This window comes from Pituophis catenifer, unplaced genomic scaffold (assembly GCF_029215685.1).
Source record: "Pituophis catenifer annectens isolate HBS135680 unplaced genomic scaffold, rPitCat1.0.hap2 SCAF_2, whole genome shotgun sequence".
NCBI classification, from domain to species: Eukaryota; Metazoa; Chordata; class Lepidosauria; order Squamata; family Colubridae; genus Pituophis; species Pituophis catenifer.
Window position 1 is genome coordinate 161,672,403 of NW_027256882.1, and position 6,043 is coordinate 161,678,445.

Genomic DNA, 6,043 nt, shown 5'->3' on the forward strand with positions numbered 1-6,043 from the left:
ATTGGCAGCCAGGCGGTTAAATATACAGTAACTCCACATGACAAGTCCAGACTTTGTGGCATTCAAACAAAAGTATGGTTAAAAAAAAAAGACTATTGTTGACATCGTTTACAATAGTTAAAGACAAGTAGGCTAGTAGAAAAGTCTTGCATGTTCAGTGAACAAATGTATTTGAGTAATAACTGTATATGTATTGAAAATAAATCTTGTATCATAATGGAAGCCTACAAGATTTTGTTCCTACCTGATAAATATATCTTTTCTACTTATTAGGCTAGTATGTGGACTATAAGAAGCCAATGCTACTTACCTTCTTTTATTCATCCAGGTGAGCATTACATAACTTGGTGTAGGAGCATTGCATAATATAAGAAATATTTTATAGGTGGAACAAATATTGATATCAAGATATGGTTACCAAAAATTTAAATCCTACAGTTTCTGATTCCACACACACACACACACCAGTTGATGTAAGTCAGTTTTTCCTACCATAACACTTTCTGGATAAGAGAGACAGTAAGGTCTAGTGGTTAAGGCACCAGGATAGAAACCAGGAGACTGTGAGTTTAAGTCCCATCTTAGCCATGAAAGCCAACTGTGTGACATTGAGCTACTCCCTCTCTCTCAGTCCAACTCACCTCACAGGGTTGTTGTTGTGGGAAAAATAGGAGGAGGAAGGTATGTTGGGTATGTTCATCGCCTTGAGTTAATTGTAAAAATAATAAAGGCAGGATATACATAAATAAAATAAAAAATGTTTTATTAAAAAATGTGTCAGCAAATACACCTATTAGGAGTTCTGGAAACTGGAAAGCTAGCTACTAAGAAGGTACTTAGGTTAGGGAAGATAATGATAAGTCACACTAAAAAATAACTTTAAAGGTCTGAAAGAAGGCAAAGGAAACTACTTCCATAATGCAAGAAAGCAACATGGATATGTTCATATAGTTACCAGAAGATGAGTTTACTATAGTAAACCTTTAATTTACTGAACTTCATTTTAGCAGACTAATGGAATAAAACAGGTTGATCATTTTATATATGCCATTCAATATTTGGATTAATGGACACTTTTTCCATTATTCCCATTATTTTGTTGTATTAAGGGTTCAGAACTACAAAACTTTACAAAAGTGCACTTTCAAGTCCTCACACACAACCAACACGTCTACAATGCTTGATTCACAAATAAAACGTACTTAATACTTGCTAGGAAAGCAGTATATTAATTTCTACCCAAAGACAGTTCAATATATTTATCAGCCTCATTATACTCAATGCTCTCAAACAGTTCTGTCATATCACAGTGCTTTTCTATGAAGTTTTTAGCAAAAGAAGTGGCTAAGTACAGAGGAAACATCTTGAATCAAATCATCTTTTTTTTTCTTCCACAATTTTTGTAAGTTTTGAGTAATTTCACTTTGATTTAGCAAGATTTAATGCTGCAATGTGAGAAAACTTTGACATGACATCAATATACTTAATCAACATATGCTAATATCAGGGCCAACTGTCAGGGAAAAATTAATACTTAAGACCTATAGCCAATAAGGCATCACAGATGTCAGGGTTCCAAGTAATAACCCCAAAACAATAAAAACTCTGAGGCCTAGAGTTTCCTCAAAGCAAAAGTTTATTTGGGATATCAATTTGGCACAGCTGGTGAAAACCCGACTCTGCAGGACCCAGGGTTTCCCCACCCAAATCAAAGCCCAAAGTTCTTGCCCTCCAGGTCACATGTCCATCACATGGTCCAATCAGGTCGTAGTCCCAACTCCAGCTGGCTTTGGTCCACACCCTTCCAACACCCGGCAAAGCGTCCTTGGCTTCCATGAGAAAGAATGTTATTTTGGCTACACATCCCCCAGCTATCTCTACCTCCCCACTTACGTCCACCGTCCATCCCCCGGCCTTGCTGTTACAGCCCTCAAGATGCTCCCAAAATGGCTTCAGGGCTAACAACAAAATTCTTAGCTTTTTAGTCCTCTATAGTCAAGGACACAGCCTTCCATCTGGATAGAATTTAGTATCTGATTACCCTTTCCAATTCTATAATTGAGAAATCCCAATATCTGAAAATTCTGCAAGGAGTAAGATATTATGAAAGAGGAATATCGCCTCTTCATTCTCCTGCCATAGTGTCATGTTCTCCCATAGTTTGCAAATATAAGGTAAGTTTAATAATATTCCGACAAAGCCCATCTCTGTTATTTGAAGCGAAGTATTTATTTTCATTACAAGGACATAAAAAATGATAAAGCATTTGATGAAACACTCTACTATACAATTTAAGATTTTTGTGCCACTATAGCACTAGAATTTAGACTTATATACCGCTTCACAGTGCTTTACAGCCCTCTCTAAGCGGTTTACAGAGTCAGCATATTGCCCCCAACAATCTGGATCCTCATTTTACTGACCTTGGAAGGATGAAAGGCTCAGGAAAATAGATTATAAATTGCTTCCTCTAACTTCAGTCAGCAAAGGAACTTGTCGCAATATTAATATAAATATTACACTTCTCAATTTTGACCATTTTTATTCTTTATTAATAATTTGCTTTCCCATGTGGAATTTCAGTTTAACATAATCACCAACATACGAAGTTACAAGACAAAAAGTAATGTTAATTCAATGGCTGTAAGTCAGTATGTAAATCCATAATTTTTCAAACGTTGTATTACAGAAAGTTGACGATGCAGCTATAGGGAAACCACTATTCTTCATTTTCTTAATAGCTATTCAGACTAGATTAGAAAATCTTCCTACACAGCTGTTGTCACTACAATTCTTTGTGAAGCATCTGGCGCTCTTAAAATAAGCCACAGATATATCATGTATTATTCTAAACAAAACAAGCTGCAATTACTGCCACCTGAAATGAAAGCACTTTCAAGCAAGATAGTAGGGCAATGCGCATATTTTGGATTTTTTTTTTTACAAAGTATCTTTTGTATCATTGGGGATACTGTAAGCTGTTGCTAAACCAGTTATGCATATTGAAAATGTATTTTCAAAGATTGTACAGGTAGGCCTTGACTTACAACCATTCATTTAACTACTGTTCAGTTATAACAGCCCTGAAAAAAGTGACTTGCATTTACGACCCCAACAGCATCTCCATGGTCATGTAATCAAAATTCAGGTGCTTGACAACTGGCATGCATTTACAATGTCTGCACTGTCCCAGGGTCATATAATCATCGTTTGCAGCCTTCCCAGCTGGCTTCCGACAAGAAAAGTCAACAGTGGAAGCCAGATTCACCAAACGTCTTCATGATTCACGTAAGAACTGAAGTGATTTGCTTAACAACCATTGCAAAAAAGATTATGAAATCTGGCACAACTCACTTAACAACCACCTTGGCTTAACAATGGAAATTCTGGTCCCATTTGTGGTCATAAGTCAAGGACTATCTGTATAGTATTTTTTAGCTCCAGCCCAGTCTGTCACTGCCCCAGTTAGATTCAGATAAACAAACCAATCAAGTGAAGTTAATGCTTTAGGACAATGTTGATGATGTGAAATAAAGCATGCTATGCTATGAAAAATTTTTGACACAGCCATTCAGGAAGAATAATCTACTTCCAACATTACTTAAAAGAAAATAATGTCTGCACTCAACTCAAGGGGCTGACAAAGATGGACACTATCTTTTCCCTGATGATTTTAGCTGGTGTCACTGGATTGCTGCCAAAGGCCACAGAACTTTGTGGTCCCAATGATGTCACTCTCAGTTAACTAGCTGACATTGCAAAGCAACAACCATCAACACTCTATGCTGTCACAACCACATGTTTATCCATTCCACTAGACTGCCTTACGGGCAGATATCACGACACAAGCATCACTTCCTCCTCCCCATTCAAAGTTGGCAGGTGAGTGTTATTTTTAAAAAGTAGTGATCACCACTTTCTTACTAGCCCTAACCCTTTCTATAAGAAAAAATCAGGAGCAGCAGCTCAAAAGACACCTGTCATGGTGGACGGAGCTACTCAGCTGCTGTACAATCCAAAGATAAGATTTTAGTTTACAGCAGTTTTCCGCAACAACAACAATTCTTGTTCAGGTGAACAAACATTTGCTATCTCATAGTCATTTATCTTATGTCCTTAAACAGCTGAGGAGCAACACTTTGCTAGTAATACAAAATGTGAGGCCTTTCTCTTATGGGGAAATCTCATTTGATGAGGCTGAAGAAGGGTTATTGATGCAGATGGTTATTAGGAGGTGAACTAGTACCAGCAGAGTAGCACCACTTTTAGGGTGGGGGGGCACCTCCTACAAGCAACACTCTTCCCTTTTGGCCTGTTGAAAACAGGCAAAACAGCAGCCCTTCCAGGACAAGCCATCTCTGTACACTTTTCCCATTCCTAACCCATTTTGTATGGCATTATGGATACCCCATTTCCTCTCAAAAGGGTTGGACATTCAAATGGAAATAGATATTTCGTGGACAATCAGCCAAATAATCACAGCAAGGAGCAGCAATCGCTATTCACTTATTGATTCCCTCTGGGCAGTCCGGCAACTTCTCCATCAACTACACTACCCAGAAGAGCATACAGAAGTTGGGAGACTTGCTACCCCTATTTTTATTTCATAGGTGTGTCCAAAGGAACTTGCAGCTGCAGTTTTTTGCATAATCTTCTTGGGCATCAAATACCGAAGTTTTTCCAGACTGATCTAGGAGGGCTTTCCAACACCTATTCACTGACTCTGCATCATCTTTTAAGCCTTGAACAACAAGTCATCCTTCTTGTTGTTTTAGTATACTGTACAACAATCTCCCAATATGTTTGGTGAGAGAGGAGGGTGGAGGGGGGGTGAGCGTTTCTCTATTGGGATGTATATCTTCCATTAAGTCTTTGCAAGAGCTGTAATCGTCTCTGATCGGTAACGCCACCCAGCTCCCCTTCCTTCAGGATGATGCTGTTTTTCCCTCTCATAAACCTCAGCCCCTGGACTATCTGTCTTTTTCATTCTCAGCCATTTCACCCACATGTATGTGTGTGTGTGTATACAGACACACACACACACACACAGGAGCTGAAAGGCGAAAGGGAAGCAGAATGCTCCCTCCCACATGTTGGGATAGACCAGGTGCCTAGATAGATAGATAGATAGATAGATAGATAGATAGATAGATAGATAGATATAGGTGTATGTATGCATGTATATGTGTGTGTGTGTGTATTGTGTGTGTGTGTAATGTAATGTTATATATTATATATCTCACATACACACGCATACACACACATATACATACATATACACCCTATCCATACACGTGTGCGAGAAGCACACCCGCGGGTCACCCACCCAGGCTGCTCCCAACTCTTCCCTTCTCGCGCGCCCATCATCACTCCGACTCCTGGGCGCGCGCCCCCCTCCTCCTGGCCACCGCCCGGGCCCCTTCTCAGAGCTTCCTCACAGCCCCCGAAGTCCCGCCCACATCCAGGGAAGGAGGCGGGCTCCGGCTGCAACTTCACGCTCTGATTAGCCGAGTCGCCCAACACTCCTCCCGACCGCTGCGCTAATTGACGCGGCAGAGCTGCCAATCACCGCCAGGCGGAACCCCATCTCACAAGTCTTGGAGGAGTTAGGTTTTTTCTTGAGGGGAGGAGGAGGAGGAGGTTAGAGAACGGGGAGAAGCTGAGAAGCAACGGAAGACACTCACCTCGCGAGGGGAGAAAGGAGGGAAAGTGACCGAGCTCCCTCTCCCCTTTTAAGTCCCCGTGCCCCTCCGCCTGGCGCCGACACTAACGGGACTCTTCCCTACTCTCCAGCGACAGCCCCCAAGTCTCGCTGTGGTGGATTGCGGTGCCCCCCCCCCCGCGCCGCTTTCTGAGCACCAGAGATCCTCGCGAGATTTGATAAGGAGGCGGGGCCACAGGATCGTAAAACCAATGAAGGAGAGGGTGGGCGGGATTAGGAAAAACAAGGTGGTACTGAGCATGGGGCGTGGGGAGGGGGAGGGGGCGGGGAAGCAGCGGCTGCGGCTGAGGGGAACAAGTTGCTGGACTTGGGTGCTGCTTC

At 41.4% G+C, this 6,043-nt stretch overlaps 1 protein-coding gene across 2 annotated transcripts in view; it reads right to left on the bottom strand.

Annotated features, from left to right (window-relative positions):
• The window catches only part of LOC139312821 (cyclic AMP-dependent transcription factor ATF-7), a 122,817-nt gene extending 116,985 nt beyond the window's left edge, over positions 1-5,832 (bottom strand). For both annotated transcript variants that reach the window (XR_011600033.1, XM_070937940.1), the window contains exon 1: positions 5,685-5,832. The gene's annotated coding sequence lies outside the window, so the exon portion shown is untranslated. The remainder of the gene's footprint in view (positions 1-5,684) is intronic.
• Positions 5,833-6,043: the final 211 nt, after the last annotated feature.